Below are 20,517 nucleotides of genomic sequence, written 5' to 3' on the forward strand. Positions count from 1 at the left end.
TTTTTCATTTCCTTGACATGAAATCCCACAGGGAATAATTATGCTAATAAACCTTAATGATTCTTGCAAATAAATGATCAAACCAAATTGCTACTGTTGATTTATATTAATGGATGCCTTTAGGATGAGATTTGCCAGTACGGTGCTGCCTCTTGAATCTCAATTCATCTTATTTAGCTGAAGAGCATACATAGTTTGTTAAATAGATGGAGTGTTTAAAATATAATGTGCTTGTGCAGTTTTTGCACTTCATAACGTTCAAGCATTACCAACTTGCCTTGTGGCAAATCTGCATTTAATGGTTTCATCGTATATAACTTCCTTTGGTACTTTTTCTCTGTTATATGCAGTTAGGAAATGACTACGTTCTGGTTGATTCAGAATAGGCCAGCTTCCATGTGTTGAATCTGATTGTTCTGTTAAGACAATGAAATCTGTTTCTAGATATTTTAGCCACCATAAGCTGGGAATCACATTGACTATGTGAGGATGGGATCAAGTGTCACATAATTGTTTGGGGTGGGGGGAAGGGCACTATTAAATGGCTTATTTGTTGCCCCATTTACACCTAGAGTAGTGGGTCTCTTCCTCTCCTGCTCTCCCACTTTCACTCTTGCTCTGGCACCCTCACCCACCAAGTCTACAGGGACCAGGAAGTTGCTGACTTTGTAAATTCTGAAGTAAAACTGGAAAATAACTGCAGAATTGCTATATACTCATTTCCAGGGCTGGGGAACACTACACAGAAAGAAGGCTTATTCGTTGTAGATACGAACACAATTTTATCTAGGTAATTTTGTAAAAAGCCACTTTTGTTAAAATACCATATAATTGGGAAAAAATTACCTTCATCCAGATAATTGCCTCAATTGTCCTTTTTTGTGCCTTGAATGTCAAATTCTAAGCATAGGAGAAAGAGTAGAGACAAACAGGTATAGGCACAGAATTGAATGAAAGTGATATAAATTAGTAGTAAAATAGGGGATTGGAATATACAAAAAATCATGTATACATAAACAGGGTATGGAACTTGTGATATGAAATAACAGTTGCTTAGGGATTTGTCCAGTGTTACAGTGCACAGAGACTGTAATTTGGTTAGTGGTGAAGCAAAGATGACCACACTTAATTCATTGTGAAGAGCAGAGGCATCCGCTTCTGAATTATAAAACTCTTAATGATTTTTAAAAGTATATGTATACATATTAATATATATGTAAATTACCTTTATAAAGGTATTTTTTTCATTTCTTAGCTTTAGAAAAAGTGCCTAATTTGATCAAATTTGGTACATTTATGGCAATTTTTTCTAATTAAAAATTAACATGACTCCAACTTACAAACCACTAAGTGCATTATTATATTCATTGTAAAATTTTCTAATTTAGCAAAAAATGAGGGGTGATTGAAATATGCAATGATAAAGGAATGATTAAAGTAAATGATAGCACGTCAGCTATGTACCTAGAGAAATGTGGGTGTGTCTGGAGGGCTGGAGGGCAGGCCAGGGAGAGGTGATTTGGGGGGAGCCTAAGCACCCTCACAGGAAAGGAGAATGACTGGGCACTCAGAACCTGAGGAGTAACTCTAAGGTCCTAGGGGAGGAAGAGGGACACAATAACCCTCCAGGAGGAATGGCAGATGAAGAAGGCAGCCCCCTGCGGAGGGAGTCAAAGGACCCAAGCTGGCTTCCGGAACTTGGAGCCAGGCAGAGAAATACTGGTACAGGGCTGTTTCCATTGTCCTGTCCTCAGACCCAGCCCTGCTAGGTAGGTCCATTGCTGGAGGGGAGGGAGGAGTAGGGAGTGTGAGGGGGAAAGAGAGAAAGAGAGAAGCTGTATCCATCAAGTGATAGAGCTAACAGAAAAGAATGGTCCAGAAATTCTGTAACAAGCTTACCTTGAGGTAATAGATGGCAACGTGTATACGGAAATGTAGTGGAAAACAGTTAATATTAGAAAGTATTATCCTGGTACCTTATCATCTATTGAGCACCTACTACATGCCAGTCACTTCGTATATAATTGTCTATAATCATCAGAACAACCCAGTTCGTTTTACAAATGCAGAAAACAAGATTCTGAAGAAACAACTTGCCAAGTTCACAGACAGGGCCAATAGTGGGACAGAGTTTTGTACCAAGTCTGTCTCCCCAGCTCATGCTCTTTTCATGAGTTCAGAATTTTTCAAACTGTGGATCACGAACAGTATTTAAATAGAAATAGAATAGCCTGAAAAATATTAGAGGGCATCAAATCTAGTAAGATGGGTATTGTTTTGTGAAACTTCAGTTATTGAAAGAAAGAATGCATGTATATATTGGATCATGATGTAAAATGTGTTTCTCACTATGGGTCAAGCTCAAAAAAGTTTAAAAACTACTGAATTAGATCACATTGCCTCTCTTTCCCAATCTTAGGGAGATGCTCTTCACTTCTGAATTATAGCAAATTTCTCATTTTATGGAATGTTTTCCACAAACTATACCAGTCCTTTTAATGATTATGGATTAGTATTATCAAGATGATCCTCATTTATTCTTTCCTATGCAAACCTAACCTTCAGTTTTGTTAAAATATGCATTATAATTAATGGCTATAATAAAATGCATATGTTAACAATAGATCATAGATTACATAACACACTTTTAATTTATACATAATAAAATATGTAATATACTAATGGTATATACATTACACAGTTTATGTTCTGCATAGGATTTATAGAACAAGAATAGCAACTATTTACTGAGTATCCAGTACTCTGATTTGTGTCCAGATAAGGAATAACAATTATGTTTTTTCAGAGGTAGAGACTTCCCCATTTTGGAAATGGGGAGTGCTAGGGGAAACTTATCCAGGCATAAAGGCTGTGCCTGGAGAGAAGGGAAACAATGGTTTCAATCCTAATTTTAGAAGCAGTCAGTGCCAAGGATTCCAATTTTAGATAAGCAGATACATTTATGGGATCCCAGGCAACAGATCCTTCCATCTAACCCATCTTCCTGGAGACTGTTAGTAAGCTTACTAAATTTGCTTGGTCTTCCATGCAGTGCTTCTTGCCCACATACCAACATGGGGTTCAACACATAGAGGGGAAAACCTTTATTATCACAGGTTTCAGTATACAAGATACTCCGGGGAGAATGACAGAATAACCAGGAAAACAAGGTGACTATGGCCTGCAAGGAATTATCAGTCATAAAAGTAGCCAAAAAAGGAAGAATAAAGGAATGAATAGAGCCAGAAGTGAAAGAATATATTCCCTTGCTTTCTATGATTACTTAATGTTTCACTGGATCTCTAGTCTTCTCTATATTAATATACCCATGGCAACAGTTATCTGCTGTACATCTCTGTATAATACAATCCTGTTCCTTAGGGTTTTCCTTTCCTCATAGATATACCTAAGAAATAGCAAAATTACAGCCCACTAAGTCTAATCCAGCCCCCTAGTTCTTTAAAATCCATTATAGTACCTAGCATCTAGTGACCTGAATTAAGCTAATGTATTTTACTGAATCTACAATACATCAGTGGTAGGATGCACCGTTATTTTATTCATCAGTAAAGAAGAAAAAAACTCTGCCAATTAAATTGGCACATCATCAATTTTAAGACCTATCCCAATTTCAGAAAGGTTAAAATGAAAAAAAAAGGATAGCTTAGAATCTATGAAACATGGAATTTTTTCATGAAGGAGCACAGTTAAGGAATTATAATAATGGGAACAACAACAACCAAACAGAAACAATTACTATGCCGCCCTCACCAGCAGAGTAGGATCCTAATTCTTTTTCAAGTTATTTTTTTTATCCCTCCTTGGCATCAACCAGGGCAATTGTTATACTCTGCATCAGCTAGGGTCTTCTGAGATGCAGAGGCCAAGACAGAATTGGTCTGTCAAGGCATTTATTTTGGGAAGGGTCTATAAAGGATGAAAGAGGAGGGGAAGTAGAGGTAAGCAGGGAGAGCCTTCAGAACTGCTACAGATCTGACACCTGTAAAAGGAGAGAGGAAACAAAAATGGAGGAGCCTCAAACTGCAGCACAATTGAGAAAGTCTCTGCCAGGCCAATGTGGAGTCCCCAAGCAAAGACTCTGCATTAGAGGTGTCCCATGTTGGGCCCAAAACACCCAGCCATGCTCAGGCATTGGCTGGGAGCAGCTTCAGGAGAGCGAGGGCTCAGCATGAATGCTGCTGAGATCCAAATGCACAGCAACTGGAGGTTCTTGGACACCCATTACCCTTGCAGTAGGTTCTCTTAAAGGGAGATTTGAGCAGAACACCTCGTGGCTGCCACACTGACACAAGGCATGCCTCCATGCTTTCCACAATTACAGTAGCTGTCTCATTTCTGCTGATCTTCTCATATGTCATCTTTGTTATCATAGCTACCAGACTGATAACTTCTCGAAAAATACTCTGCATACTAGCTTTTTCTACTTACGTCTTACAGTCAGGCCCATAGAATCCTTAAGGGATGGCATGGCTTGCAAGTTACCATCAGGATTAGGTGTCACTCACACCGTCAATTTGGGACCCCTGTTTTTCCACAAGTCCACAAAGGGCTGCTCCTCTGTCTCCAGGAGTGTGTAGACGAGGACATGGCCCCTCCCCACTCCCCCTTTGCTGCATAAACATTATGGAGCAGGCTTCAAATTTTAAAAATGGAGGCTTGGAAATCCTTCCAAGGAGATATTCATGAGATGAATTCCCAGAAAAACCCATGTTCAAATAATATTTCATGATCAGATGGAAAGAAACTCATAAAAGCTTTAAGGATGCAATATGAACCTCTTTACAGGACTCAGTGGCAAGGACAGACAGTATCTTTGACCTTGAACAAATCATTTAACCTCCCTGATGTGTGTTTCCTCATCTATAAAATGAACAGAGTAGTCTAGATGTTCCTTGAGGCCTCTTCTAGCACTAACATTATATGAAATAAAAGCCAGCTTAAAGATTAATTGGGTTTCTCAGCCTCAAGCAATTAATTACACTGTCGCTGCCCTTTAACAGACCTATCACAGAAGAAAATTAGATTCAACTGACAGATTCTAATCTTCACCAATTCATGTTGATTTTAAGTCCAACACTATTTTTAAGATTTGCAAATTAACCCTTTCAAAAGAGGTTCAATAGCTTCCTGGGCAAGGAATTTGACTTGAAGACATATTATAATACTAAGGCCATTCTTTTCCATTAAAAAAAAGTCTTTGTGCTGACATTTTTTTTTTTCATTCAGAACCTCAGCAGAAACTCTACCAGAGTTTTATAAAATGATAGACAGTGTTTTGTGAAATTCTTTACCAATTTCTGAAGCGCGCAAGGACATCTGATCAGAGATTTTAGTTCTGTCCACACCTACTTCATCTAATTCCATTATGTTTTTCTTATTCTTCTTTGGCTTCTGAGTTTCCATAAATAGCCTTTACCTTGGGTCAACATTGAATTACTAGTAGAAAAGATGTTGGTAAATTTTCTAGCAAAAAAATAAAAACAAACAAAAAAAACCCCCACAGTTTCGCTTTCCCGTTAATAAGGAAATATTTTATGTTATCCTCCTTTTAACATCTATTCATTTAAACAATGCTTTATTTTCCTACTTTTCCCTTAAATATTACAGTCATATCTAGTTTAGATTTTAAAACTTAAATCCCACAACTTTTAGTTTCTTGAACTTTGATTGCTGGTATCTAGTTTCTACTTTTATATCATGTCCACTTGCATTGGTAATATTTCTGACATACAGAAAGGTATGGAGAATAATATGGCACCCATGTTTTCATACAACATAAGAAAAACTATGGAAGCTGTCTTGTGCACTTGTAAACATCACCCTGTCTCATTTTGTCCTTCAAGAGATAACACTATTCTGTATTTAATAGCATTTATCATTCTCATGCATGTCTTTATACTTTTAATACCATGAATCAATTCAATCTCTGAAAAAAATGTGATATTATTTTGCATGCTTTAATGATAAAACTGAGCCATACTTCTGCAAATAGCTTTTAATTCCACACTGTGCTTGTGAAATTACATGGTAGTACACATATATCTACTTTGTTTTCTCCAAGCTCTGGCTTATATTTTTACTTTCTCTAAGATCCCTTCTAATGCACAGAAATTTTAAGTCCAATGTAGTCAAAGCTATCAATTGTTTCCTTTATGTCTTATGGGGGGGGTTGCCTTATTTAAACAATCCTTTAATAATGTGAGTTCATAAAGCTTTTCATGATCCATCTATAATTCACCTAGAATTTACATATCTTTTATATAATGTGATATAAGAATACAATTTTATTATTCTTTTATCCATATGGATAACCATTGTCCCAGCATCATTGTCTTTCCCTAATAATTTACAGTGTACCAATTTCATGGTTATTTAATTATTATGTTTCCTATAATACTTTTATATAATACTATTATTATGTAAAATTATAATAATATTTGACCAGATTTGCTGTTCTTCGAACTTCCTTGGCTATTCTCTGCCCTCAGTTCATATATATAAACTTAGATTTCCCTTGCCAAGTTCCATGAAAAAAAAAAAACTGATTGGAACTTCACTGAATCTGTGGATCAATTTGGAGAAAACCCTGTGTGTTTATGATAGTATGTCCTCCCATCCATGTACATTGTACATCCCTAGAATGTCTTTTTAAAAATCTTTTAATTAAGTTTTGTAATTTTCTCTATAAAGATCTTGTGCCTCTTTTTGTTAGGTTTATTCCTAGTTACTTTAACTTCTTTGCTGCTGTCACAAATAATATCTATATCATTTAAGGTCCAAGTAGGAAAGAGCAGCTCATTTGGGTCATTTACAAAGATGTAAGCAGGGTTTAAAGAAACCAGAAATTGTACAGTACTGAGGGGAACCGTTACCACTCCTAACCCTAAAGGCAAGGGGAAGAGGCAATTTTCCAGAACCCAAAGTAAAAAACTGCTACTTTGATGGGAGCTGGGACCTTTGGTCAAGGGATACAGCCAGCCAGGAACAACCTCACAGGAAGAGAGGTGAGGCAATATAATCCCCACCCTCTTTCACCCTTCCTTGATCTCCTGCTGCTTAAACTAATGAGAAGCCAAAGAATAAGGGAGCCTCTTATCACTAGTCAATAAGGCATTACCAAGTATGGACAAGAGTAGAGAGTAAATCTGGAGGGACAAATAGACATCCAGCACTGTATCTTTTTTTTTTTTTTTTTTTTTTTTTTTTTTTTTTTTGCTGTACGCGGGCCTCTCACTGCTGTGGCCTCTCCCGTTGCGGAGCACAGGCTCCGGACACACAGGCTCCGCGGCCATGGCTCGCGGGCCCAGCCGCTGCGCGGCATGTGGGATCTTCCGGGATAGGGGCACGAACCCGTGTCCCCTGCATCGGCAGGCGGACTCTCAACCACTGCGCCACCAGGGAAGCCCCCAGCACTGTATCTTTTACAAAATTAATTTTCTGCTTATTGCTGTTATATAAGAATGCAAATTGTTTCTGCATATTGACTTTACATCCACTAGTCTTTCTGAATTCCATTTAAAATTATAATCATTTCTGTTATCTCTTGAGTTTCCACGTTTATAAACATTTTCTTGCTTTTCTTTCCTCTCCTTATACCATTAAAAATTTTCCCTTCCTTATTGAACTGGCTAGAATCTACAATAAAATGACAAATAGAAGAACTAATAGGGGACACCTTAACTAATATGTTTGACATCTCACCTCTAAGTATGATGTTTGCTGCAGATTTTGTTTGTTTTTTGCTTTATTATTGCAAAAGCATTATATGTACATTGTTAGAAAGTAAGAATATAGATAACTAAATATAAGAACAGAACACTATATTTCTTTACCCAGAGATTATGACTATTAACACGTTAGTGAACCGTGCACATATATACTTACAAATCTTTAACAGAAATTATACTGTATATGCTGTAATATGAAAGTTACACATTGGAAACTATTTTTCACACTGTAGGTGTTTTATTCCCTTGTTTGTGAAGAGTTTTAATCCTGAATGGGAATTCAGTTTTATCAATTGGACCCTTCCCTTATACCATACACAAAAATTAATCCAAAATGAATCAAAGACCTAAACCTAAGAGCTAAAACTGTAAAATTCATAGAAGAAAACATAGGGTAAAAAGTTCATGACATTAGATTTGACAGTGTTTTCTTGGACATGACACCAAAAGCCCAGGTAGCAAAAGAAAAAATAGATAAATTGGACTACATAAAAATAAAACTCTTCTGTGCATCAAAAGACACAATCAACAGAGTGAAAAGGCAATCCAGCGAATGGGATAAAATATTTACAAATCATATATCTGATAAGGGGTCAATATCCAGAATATATAAAGAACTCATACAATTCAACAACAACAAAAACCCAACCAATTTTGAAAATGGGCAAAGGAGTTGAATAGACACTTCAAGGAGATACAAATGGCCAACAAGCACATGAAAAGATGCTCAGCATTACTAATCATTAGGGAAATGCAAATCAAAACCACAGTGTGATATCATCTCACACATAGTAGGATAACTACTATTAATAAAACAAAACAAGTAAACAACAATTGTTGGCAAGGATGTGGAGAAATCAAAACTCTTGTGTTGGTGGGAATATAAATTGGTGTAGCTGCCATGGAAAACAGTTTGGTTCTCCCTTTAAAAAATTAAAATAGAATTACCATACAATCCAGCAATCCTAATTTTAGGCATATACCCAAAATAACTGAAAGCAGGTCTTGAAGAGATATTTGTACACCCAAATTCATAGCAGCATTATTCACAATAGGCAAAAGGTGAAAGCAGCCCAAGTGTCCACAGATGGATGAATGGATAAACAAAATGTGACATTTACATTCGAGGGAATATTATTCACCTTTAAAAAGAAATGAAACTCTGACACATGCTACAACCTGGATGAACATTGAAGACATTGTGCTAAGTGAAATAAGCCACTCACAAAAGGACAAATACTGTCTGATTCCACTTGCATGAGATACCTAGAATAGTCAAAGTCATAAAGCCAGAAAGTAGAATGGTGGTTGCCAGGGCCTGGGGGAAGAGACAAGAGCAGAGAGTTATTGTTTAATGGGCCAAGACTTTTCAGTTTTGCAAGAAGAAAAGAGTTTGGGAGATGGATGGTGGTGATGGTTGCATAACAATGTGAATATACTTATGCCAATGAACTGTACACTAAAAAATGGTTAAGATGGTAAATTTCATGTTATGTTTATCTTACTACCAAAAAAAATGTGCAGGTGAATGAATCACACTCTCCAGATGGTCTGATTCAGGAGGTTATGGGTAGAGCCCTGCATTCCCCTCTCACAGTCTTCACAGAAAAGCCAAAACAAATTATTTAAGATTCCCTTAAATGAAAGGAAGTAGGATGGAAGAAGCAATAGAAGAATGCAGTATAAATAAAAAAAAAACTAAACTTGATTCCTTTCAATTTTACTGGATGCTAATCTTTCCGGATGCCTTCAGTGAAACCTTGACTTTATATTTTAGAAATTATTCTCACCTGTAGTGGGCAAGATACCAAATCCTTTACCAACACTGTTATAATTTCAGAGAGAAGCTATGGTTTTCATTTTAACTTCCCTTTTCTCTCTATTCCATTTTTCCTTTTTCTGATTATTGCAGCTTGATTTTCTTGTGTTTTGTTTTAAATAGTTAAAACTTAACTCCTCAAACTTTCTTAAAGCTTGATGTCTAGAAACAGATCCACAAATTGTATCATTTATTCAGGTTGCATTTATACCTGTAGCTAACTTTCTTCCAATCAGAGAAACTATATTACTGGTAATCACGTTGCCCTTAGGGTCACTGTCTCCCGCTACTGACTACAACAATCTTTTAGCATCCCTTAGCAAATGTGTCAAGTGGATGCTTGTCAGAGATAACAGAAATTTTACCAAAATACTATGGAGATGTGGTCCCAACTCTAAGGAAGCATAGAGATGAGTTCATTCAGACACATGAATGTAAAGTATAAAAATAATACACATTTTCAATAGAATTTTCAAAGACATTTGCCTGTTAACCATTTTTATCCTCCTCCTTTTACCTCCACTCAGAACACCCACCTACTACCTAACTGGTTCATAGTGGCCCTTCAATAAATATTTGTTGAGTGAATAAAGACAGGGCAAATTCAACTAGAAAAGACAACATGATATGGAAGAAACACTTCTCTTAAACATAAAAATCAACAGGCAATCTAACACAGAAGTTTAAAATTTCCAAATAAAATACCTAGATTAAGGAATACGTGTGCTAGAAACATTTTATGTTTTACAGAGACCCGTTTTTCCTACTCAGTTAATAATACCTTAGTAGGGCTTCCCTGGTGGCACAGTGGTTGAGAGTCCGCCTGCCGATGCAGGGGACACGGGTTCGTGCCCCGGTCCGGGAAGATCCCACATGCCGCGGAGCGGCTGGGCCCGTGAGCCGTGGCCGCTGAGCCTGTGCGTCCGGAGCCTGTGCTCCACAACAGGAGAGGCCACAACAGTGAGAGACCCGCGTACCACACACACACAAAAAAAATAATAATAATACCTTAGTGGAGCAGAGCCTAAGTTGGCTACCAGACCAAAATTTAAAATTCTGTTCTTAAGTCTTATGCTTTCTTGTGAGAAAAGCAGGTTGTTGAGTTTGGTGAGTCTACATCTTGTTCTGCTCAGCTAGGGAGGGTTTTTTGGTATAGGAAAATACAATTCCTTGACTGACTTATATCTTTTGTGATGGACAGAAATGGCTATTCCTGGACTTGCAATGACAGCAATGGCCACTCCTAACTTAACATTTAATATTACCTTTGCTACCAATAAATTATCTAATCCAGCTCCCACAGTTAGATCTAACTTTAAAGAGGGAATTTATCTCATTGGTTTCAACTCTGCATGGAAACTTCTTTGTTGCTATTTTATTTACTTAATTGTATATATTAAAAGAATTAGTAGTTCAACCAAATCTATCTGCCCCTTTCTTTGTCCCAGAAATTGTCCAAGTGACTCTCAACCTAATCTTATACCTGTGAACTCATTCTGAGCAAACAATAATACCTAATATTTACTGGTTTTACTATGCACCATCAGCACTTCACATGCATTGTCTAATTATTTTAACAACTCTAGGAGTAGGAACTCTGGTCATTGTAAATTTAGAGAGGAAGAAACTGAGGATCAGAGCAGATAGTTTAGGATGGCTAACATAATACAACTACTAAGTTATGAAGCCAGGATTTCAGAGTCACATGCCAAGCCATGGGACTATATTGCCATCCAAACAAAAACACTGAGTAGAGCCTCCCTAGCAATAAACCAAAACTGCAAGGAAAAATGGAACTTCCCTCATCATCCTCAGTTGCTGGGAGTAGTGCAGGGAGAGGGATATAGGCCCATGATGCACCTGATACCAACTCCTAGTCCCAACCACAATATTAGAATTCCAGACAAGTAGACCATCTCAAATAAGAATCTATTATTTGCTTAATGCTCGCTGGGACATGTGTTGAACTTACTAAGTATAACTTCCTTGCTCTTTCATGTCCATGTTTTTGCAGAGATGAACAAGGTATAATTTAGTCTTATTTCAGAGACCAAATTTGCCAGATTGAAAAACCATAGCAGAAAGAAGGTCCTTTTGTCTTTGTCCGTGTGCTAGGCCTGAGCAATAAAGCCAACAATCATGGGTCCTTATTGCCTCAATTACATGATAAGAATCATCTTTTTTTCCTTTATATGGGTCATCTCAGTTTTATTTCCCATCTCTGAGCTGCAGAACACATTAATTCTCAATTACGCTTACTCAGGGCCCCAGTTGGCAGTCCTTACACAGACAAAACTATAATGGGAAGCCTGGGTAATTAGTTCCTCCAACATCATCTAGGCTGAGGGTTTTATTTATTTATTTTAAAGAAAATTCTGGGACATGGATTCAAATGAGTCTGCAGGATTAATGAGAGTCGAATCTTACTTTTCTAATCATCCGGACTGGCCACTGCAGATGGCCAAGAAACAATCTGAGAACCCTCGTACATCCTGTGAGTGCTTCACAAAATGTTAAATAAGAATGACAACAACATCAAAAAACAAAGTTCTCGTCTGCATATGAATATAGCACATGTTATGGACAGAAAAGTGAAAGTATTTCAGAAGCACAGCATGAACAAGAAAAGATTCCTCAGTAGTAAAGCCAACTCAGTGGAGGGAGATTCTTAGTACATAATTAATCAAACTGCCTCGCAATATAGATACCCAGAATAATGTTAGCAACCAAAAAGTGACATTAACATGAAAACACTAGGTGTAATGGATGCTGTGTTGTGTTGCCCAGATCTGTATTCTGGTCTAAGGACTTATTTTCCTAGATGTTAGGAGTGCTGTCACTAGATAACCATCAGCTGTCAGTCCTCTCCAGAAATTGCCCTTGGCCACACAGCCCCCTCTCTCACAGGGTATCAGCTTGAATCCAATGTCTGTCTGATGTGGGAGTTTGAAACCCTAGCTTCCTCACTGCAAGGGGAGTCAACTCTAAAGGGCCATCCCAGCTCTTCTGAAGAGCTCTCCAGGGGCTGAGCTGAGGCCTTTGTGGAAGCTGCACTGATCTCAGCTTTTCCCTCTGCCCAGTCCTGCTTCCTTCCCTTCCACAAATGTTGATCCCAAGAGTGCTCCCTGCTACATGCTCTGCATGCTAATCTCCATCTCTGAGTCTACTTCTCAGGGAACCCAAATTTGAATACTAGGGAAATTAAATTCTTTGTTTCTAACATGTTATTAAAATATAAGTATTACCTTATAATAAGGAAATGTTTTCAACTAGCATTTAAGAATACTATAACATATTGTTTAGGCATTTAAAAATCACTATTTTCTTAAGGATATAGGTTGGGCTGGTTGATTTACTGTGATAGAAAAACAATCAGGAGGGTAGACTACCAAACTGTCAAGCCCCCACATGCAGGAAATTATACTGGGGATTGCGGAGTGGAACAGGAAGTACACGGGAGAGGGAGAGATTCGGAGGTTGCTAGTCCCACTGGAATCCACACAGAAAGTCTTTTGTTAAGGCCTATAGCAATCCAGCTTTCTATAGGACTGATTCCCTCCAGTGACTCTGTCAAAGGCATTATAGCACGGTGAAGAAAATTTAGTATGGCCATCAGCTGCCTTCCCTCTGCTTTTAGTCCCTTCTGTTCTTGGTCTGATCTCTCAGAAAATCCTTTTTCCCAAATCTTTTATTAGCCAATAGACACATGCTGAAGGCATTTGAATTTTGGTAGAGAATTCAAGAGGAGGTGAAAACCTTCCAACACAGAGGCATGAATCTGAATTGCCAATGGGAGAGTTTCAGACACCATGACTAGAGGAAGAAAGGAAGTTTAGGGCAGACAGCCTGCCTACCGGCTAAGGCAGAGACTCTCCTAAAACACCTTTGATAGAGTCTTTAATTAATTATGCCTCGTGCTGAGATTATTCATCTACCTCACAGTGACAACTTGGTAGTACAGTCTGCTTCACTATCAGTTTGAATTCCAAGTCTGGATTTAACAATTCATTCAACAGATAATTACTGAGAAACTACTGGTAATAAACAAAACAGACAAGTCCCCTGTCTCCTCCTGGGGGGAGGGGGAGACAGAAATAAACAAATACCATGATTTCAGATAATAATAAGAGCTAAGAAGAGAATAAAGCAAGGTTAAAATAGAGGACCACTGCGGGGAGGGATAGTGACCGTTTTAGCTGTGAGAGGGTAGGTCAGCAAAGACTCTTAAAGAGATAGCACGTGGGCAGAGATCTGAACACTGTAAGCATCAAGCCACATGAAGATTTAGGCAAAGAGCCTGCGAGGCAAAGGCTATCACAAACAGCAAAAAGGAGGCACAGCAAGAAGAGAGTGAATAAAGGGGAGAGTGAGGGAAAGGTTGGATAGTAGGAAAGGTCAGATCACAAAGAACCTTGAAGGCCAGACTAGAGAGTTTGAATTTTGTTCTATATATAATAGGAAGCCACTGGACAGACTTTTAAAGAGGAAGAAATATGATGTAAGTTTTTGAAGAACCCTTTAAGGTCTGTGTGAGCTGTAAAGCAGCAAGAGTGAAGTCAGGAAGAACAGTCAGGAAGCCATGGCTGTGGAACAGTGAGGGCTGAGAATGGTGGTGGCAGAGGTGATGGGAAGTGGTTGGGTCTAGAATGTAATTTAGAAATAAAACTATCAGAATTTGATGATGGATTAGATGTGGAGAAATGACAAAAACATTTACTCAGGGACTTCCCTGGTGGCACAGTGGTTAAGAATCTGCCTGCCAGTGCAGGGGACACGGGTTCAATCCAGGAAGATCCCACATGCTGTGGAGCAACTAAGCCCGTGCGCCACAACTACTGAGCCTGCGCTCTAGAGCCCGCGAGCCACAACTACTGAGCCCGAGTGCCCCAACTACTGAAGCCCATGCACCTAGAGCCTGTGCTCTGCAACAAGAGAAGCCACCTGATGAGAAGCCTGTGCACCACAACAAAGAGTAGCCCCCGCTCGCCACAACTAGAGAAAAGCCCACGTGCAGCAACAGCCAAGGCAGCCAAAAATAAAAATAAATAAATAAATTTATTTATTTTAAAAAAGAGTTCATGTACCACAATGTTCATTGCAGCACTATTTACAGTAGCCAGGACATGGAAGCAACCTAAGTGTCCACCGACAGATGAATGGATAAAGAAGATGTGGCACATATATACAATAGAATATTACTCAGCCATAAAAAGAAACGAAATTGAGTTATTTGTAGTGAGGTGGATGGACCTAGAGACTATCATACAGAATGAAGTAAGACAGAAAGAGAAAAACAAATACTGTATGCTAACACTTATATATGGAATCTAAAAAAAAAAGATTCTGAATAACCTAGGGGCAGGACAGGAATAAAGACACAGATGTAGAGAATGGACTTGAGCACTCAGGGAGGGGGAAGGGTAAGCTGGGACAAAGTGAGAGAGTGGCATGGACACATATATACTACCAAATGTAAAATAGATAGCTAGTGGGAAGCAGCCACATAGCACAGGGAGATCAGCTCGGTGCTTTGTGACCACCTAGAGGGGTGGGATAGGGAGGGTGGGAGGGAGACTCAAGACGGAGTTGATATGGGGATATATGTATATGTATAGCTGATTCACTTTGTTATAAAGCAGAAACTAACACACCATTGTAAAGCAATTATACTCCAATAAAGATGTTAAAAAAAAAAAAAAAGCTCCTGGTGATTCTTATGTGCAGCTAAGACTTAGAACCATTGATTTAAAGATTGGGAATAGGAGGTTAAGCCAAAATGCCTAGAATGAAAGGGGTCATCACTAAGGTAGGAAGAAAACCAGCAGAGTAATGTCTTGGAAGTTAAGTGAAGGGAATGTTCCAAGAATGAAATGGTCAGCTGTGTCAAATGCTGATGAGAAGTTAAGTCAAAGAGGGAAGGCAGGGCAAGGGTGGGGTGACCTAAATGTGAAAATTTCTGGTGGGGCTGTGGGGATGAAGTCCTGCCTGGCATGGAGAGTGAGGAAGTAGAGACAGATGCTGTGTCCTGTGTTCCCTCTGCCCCAGGACCACCCAAGTCCTGGGCTCAGATCCAGGGACTCTGGCTGCCCCTTGTCCAGCAGCTTGGATATCCAGTGCCCCTCAAGTGATACCATCTCAACTACTTACTCATTCAGCCAGGCACCACTGACTCCACAACCTCATTCAATACCTGCTGAGCACTTAGATGTGCTAGTCATTGTTAGGCAATGGGGATAGAAAGTCAAATAAGATACACTTCTTGCTCCCATGGAATTTTCAATCCATTGAGGAAGAGAGTCACAGATAACTACAACAAAGTAGTCATCCTGATTCTACATCCACCGTGTCTATCTACTTTCCATTCCCATCTCCACTAACCTAGTTTAGGCCTTGAAAATGAATAACAGTGTCCTAAGCAGTCTTCCTATATCCAGTCTCTCCCTTCTTGCTAATCTAGTTTAAACATTGCAGCCAAATTCCTTTCCCTAAAGCATAACTCTGTTCATGTCATTCATTAATTGTGGAAGCATACATTTAGCACCTACTAAATACAAATTCAGTCTTCCCTCCTGTGATGTTAGGGTCAATTTCTAGTTCCAAAATCCTGATTTTGTAATCTCAATCAGAAGTAACCATAGCGGGGCTTCCCTGGTGGCGCAGTGGTTGAGAGTCCGCCTGCCGATGCAGGAGACATGGGTTCGTGCCCTGGTCCGGGAGGATCCCACATGCCGCGGAGCGGCTGGGCCCGTGAGCCATGGCCACTGAGCCTGCACGTCCGGAGCCTGTGCTCCGCAACGGGAGAGGCCACAGCAGTGAGAGGCCCGTGTACCGCAAAAAAAAAAAAAAGAAGTAACCATAGCAGTTACTTAGTCCATGCATGAATCCTCTTTGTGAATCTCTATAAATCATAAGTGGATAGGTGGATAAAAGCACATCCAGTTGGTCCTTAAACCTCCAAGGATGGAGAATTCACTTTTGAAAAAGAGTTCAATACATGTTCAAGAATTTGGATTTTTTTTTTTTGCGGTACGCGGGCCTCTCACTGCTGTGGAGCACAGGCTCCGGACGCACAGGCTCGGCGGCCATGGCTCACGGGCCCAGCTGCTCCGCGGCATGTGGGATCTTCCCGGACCGGGGCACGAACCCGTGTCTCCTGCACTGGCAGGCAGACTCTCAACCACTGCGCCACCAGGGAAGCCCAAGAATTTGGAAATTTTTATAAATCTTCCTTTGTAGTGCTTCCTGCTTACTGGTTAGAGTGCAAGCTTTTTGGCCAGCATTCAAAGTCTGCTATAATTTGACCCTGAGGCATTCTGGTCCTAGCTTCTAATATTCTCCTTCATGTTTTCTTCCCTGAATGTGCTTTCACACCACCACACTTTCCCCTATTCCCTCATAGCCAGATCCTTCAAGGTGGGGCTCAAGTACCACCTTCTCCATAAAACCACCCTGAGTCCCACAGCAGACCAATCATCTCCCTCACCTGAGATCCCTCAGGCTTATTTTTACCTTCCTAGTGGGTTTCTCCCTTTGATGATTGGGGCACGACTCCTATTTTCCATGCTTCACTGAAAGGTCCGTGAGAGCTGGGCCCATCTCTTGGGCACCTCTGTCTCCTGCACAGCTCCCAGCACAGTGACTTGAAAGTTTCATTAGACACCTGTGGGATAAATAAAGCAGCAATTCTCTGGATCTGTTTCCCATTTTGTGCAAGAAGGAAGCTATATTAGCTTTCCTATTGACTCTAATATTCTGATTCCCAAATTTAAAGTAAGTATTAGATACTTATTGCATGACTGATATTGTGGGATTTTTTTTGGCGGGGGGTTGGTAAAGACATGAAAGAATTAACTTATAAACAGACTATGATAAAATGTTAGTTGTAAGCAACAGAAAATAACAAAGGAGCTCATGGAGGGAGGAGATGCCTGTGGTCAAGAGTCACCGTGGAAGGTTAAGAGGAAGAGAAGTTCCTTGAACCTGGCTTTGAATCTCCATATAAATAGACTCCTCAGGCCCTGGGCGTTTGAAGCCTGAAACAAAGGCTGAGTCAGGGACACTAGAGGGAGCCATGGCCTGCAGGCTGGAGAGAAAGCTTCCAGGCTCAGTCAGCCTTGGGTTCACGGATCCTACATTTGCTTAGTAGATTGAGAAGGATACTCTTTATCATGCATTCAAATGCTTCCATAGGACAATTTCTAAAATGAAAATGATTTTGAGTCTATTTTCAGTTTTTACTGGTGTTAAACCTCTTTTGAGGAGATCAATGTTAAGTACCTAACGTCTGCACATTTTATGTCATTTTTGTCTGTGAATATCTCCTGAATCTTAACCGTGAGCTAATGGGGGTTTTGGGGGCTGGAAGTAGAGAAGGATCAGGTGAAACCCTGTCCAATGACCTCCCTGCTTGCTCAGACTGAAGCTGGGGTGGTCTGTGACCACTGGTTCCCAAGGCTGTCATATCATCAGGCCAGGAGACCAGAGTTTGCTGCCTACACATTCAAATATGAGGTGTTTGAGGCAGATTACAGCAAAGAAGTCACTCCTCTAGCCTTTTCCCTCAGTCCAAATCCACAGATAGCCCTAAGCAAGGTGTTTTTTAAAGTACCTGGAGGTTCTGAGGCAGCAATGGGAGCTCAGTCTGGCCAGCATCAGCACTGCCAGTGCCTGCCTGACAGACAGACAAGAAGATGGAGGCCCCCACCCAAGGGCAGGTGATAAGAATGTGGTGTAGTTGGAAGGTAGAAAAGGGAAACTGGGCACAGCCCTGATGTATTGTCCTACCTCAAACAGGGTGACATTAAACAGTGTGAAATGCACATCTACCAAAGGATTAGAAGTGAATCATATATTTTTGCCATATATAAATGTTTACTTAAACTAAACTTTGGGATAGAGGAACTTAAATAAAAGGTAAAAAGGATATCATACCTCTAAAGAATTAGTGACTTAAAGCCTGCCCAGGCCAAAGGGACAAGAAGCCTTAGAGCCAAGAGAGAGCACATTAGGGTACCCTGGCTTGGAGCATCTTCCCACCCTACCTACCCCCGTTGCCACCGGACAGAAACCTAAACAATCAGAAGGCAGGAAGGCCTCACCAGCTGCTGGAGTGCCCAAGAGGCTGCCTTTTCATCCAGATGCCACTTTCAGAAACCCCCTTGATGTGGCGGTTAAGTTGGAGACAGGAAGGTAAGATTCAGGTCTAGAGGGGAGAATGGAGAGGAAATTGTGGGACAGGCTTTTAAGCTAAGAAGAAAAGCACGTTATCCAGCACCTCTCTGTTCTGTTCCCTGTGCTGCTGTGCTAGCATCCTGATGCTTTCCCTCTCTCCCTAAATCCAAAGGGAATAAGCGACAGGAGACAAAAGAAAGCAAGCAGACCTGGAGAGGAGATGGCTTTGGCCACTGCACATGCCCAGCGAGGGGAAGCCGGGTGAGCAGAAGCGCCAGCAGGGCTGAAGCCGCTACTCCGGTGGACGGGGGAGGGCGGAACTGGGTCGCAGGCAGCGTCGCGGAGAGTGAGCCTTCTGTGCAGGCGGGAGGGCGGGGCGGAGCCATGTGAAGGCAGAGTTAAGGGCGAGCTGGGGCCTCAGTGGGGAGGGCTCGGAAGCTCCTGGCCTGAGCGTTCTGAGCTCACTCAACCACTCCTCTCAGAAACAGGCCCAGCCTGGCTTCCGTCCTGGGAAGAGTAAACCCGGGGGCGGAGTGGAGGCGGAGCCCAGACAGAAGTGGGCCACACCTGTGTACCCTCCAGGGGCGCGATAACCAGGCAAGGCTCGGGCAGAGCAGAAACTCACAGCACGTTTGGGCAGAGGGGCTCTGGGCACAGCTGGGCCTTGGTCTAGGGCCCTGGGGTTGGGGCCACCGGAGAAGGTCAGAGCGCATCTCAGCTGCCAAAGGCAAGTCGGACTACAAGCTTCCCTGCCCTTGGAGGGGGGAAGAGGGGACAATTAGAACTGAGAAACGAGAGGAGAGAGGCAGCCCTCTTTGGGTGTGGAGAGCTGGGGTAGCCACGTCAAGAGGAGCTCTGATTCTGGTGGACGGTCGTGTCCTCCTTCAGCAAACCCTCAGGAGGCTCAGCGTGGCTGGCAGCCACAATCACACTTGTCCCAGCGGACTCCTGTGGCTGGTGTTGAGCTGGATGTAAAGCTTGGTGAAGGCCACAGCGCATGCATACTTGAATACTCTTCTCCCATTCCCACAGAGCACATCCTTCAACATGGAATTCAGCTGCCACCTTTTCCGTAAAACCACCCTGAGTCTTTAAATGACCCATCATCTCCCTCACCTGAGATCCCCCCTCAGACTTATTTTACCTTCCTCCTGGGTTTCGCCCTTTGGTGATTGGGGCATGACTCCTATTTTCCATGCTTCACTGAAAGGTCCGTGAGAGCTGGGCCCATCTCTTGGGCACCTCTGTCTCCTGCACAGTGCCCAGCACAGTGACTTGAAAGTTCCATTAGACACCTGTGGAATGAATAAAGCAGCAATTCTCTGGATCTGTGTACTATTCTTTGAAAGGAGGAAGCTATACTTACATTTTCTACAAGCTCTTATTTTCTGATTCCCAATTAGATTAAGTATTAGACACCTGCTGCACACCTGATACTGTGTCTCATTTCAAAGAAGTGAAAGACACAAATGTGGTTTTGTTGTGGTAGCTCAATGTACCAGGAGCAATTAGATTACAAGACTGATTATAATAAAATGATAAATTGCACATTGTAAGAGCAGCTCAGTGGAGAGAGAGACGCACGTGATCCAGCGAGGGCCTGATGAACCAAAAGGAAGAGAAGTTAGCTGACTAAGCTTTGATGGTGGGTGGATTTGCACAGTTCAACAGCCCCACAGATGTTGCAGTCCTTGCCCTTGATGCCTTGCCCGTGCAGGCTCTTCACTGCTGCTCATGTCACCAAGTAAACTAGAGGCAAGTCAGGAGCCCAGAGCAGCC

The 20,517-nt window shown here is 41.0% G+C and overlaps 1 protein-coding gene across 1 annotated transcript in view; it reads right to left on the reverse strand.

Annotated features, from left to right (window-relative positions):
- The window catches only part of MNS1 (meiosis specific nuclear structural 1), a 102,707-nt gene extending 83,676 nt beyond the window's left edge, over positions 1–19,031 (reverse strand). The window contains exons 1-2 of the mRNA XM_081227392.1: positions 18,948–19,031; positions 17,077–17,227 (exon numbers count right to left, since the gene is read on the reverse strand). The gene's annotated coding sequence lies outside the window, so the exon portion shown is untranslated. The remainder of the gene's footprint in view (positions 1–17,076; positions 17,228–18,947) is intronic.
- Positions 19,032–20,517: the final 1,486 nt, after the last annotated feature.

The sequence above is a fragment of the Mesoplodon bidens genome, assembly GCF_964165515.1.
Source record: "Mesoplodon bidens genome assembly, chromosome: 3".
In the NCBI taxonomy this organism is placed as follows: domain Eukaryota; kingdom Metazoa; phylum Chordata; class Mammalia; order Artiodactyla; family Ziphiidae; genus Mesoplodon; species Mesoplodon bidens.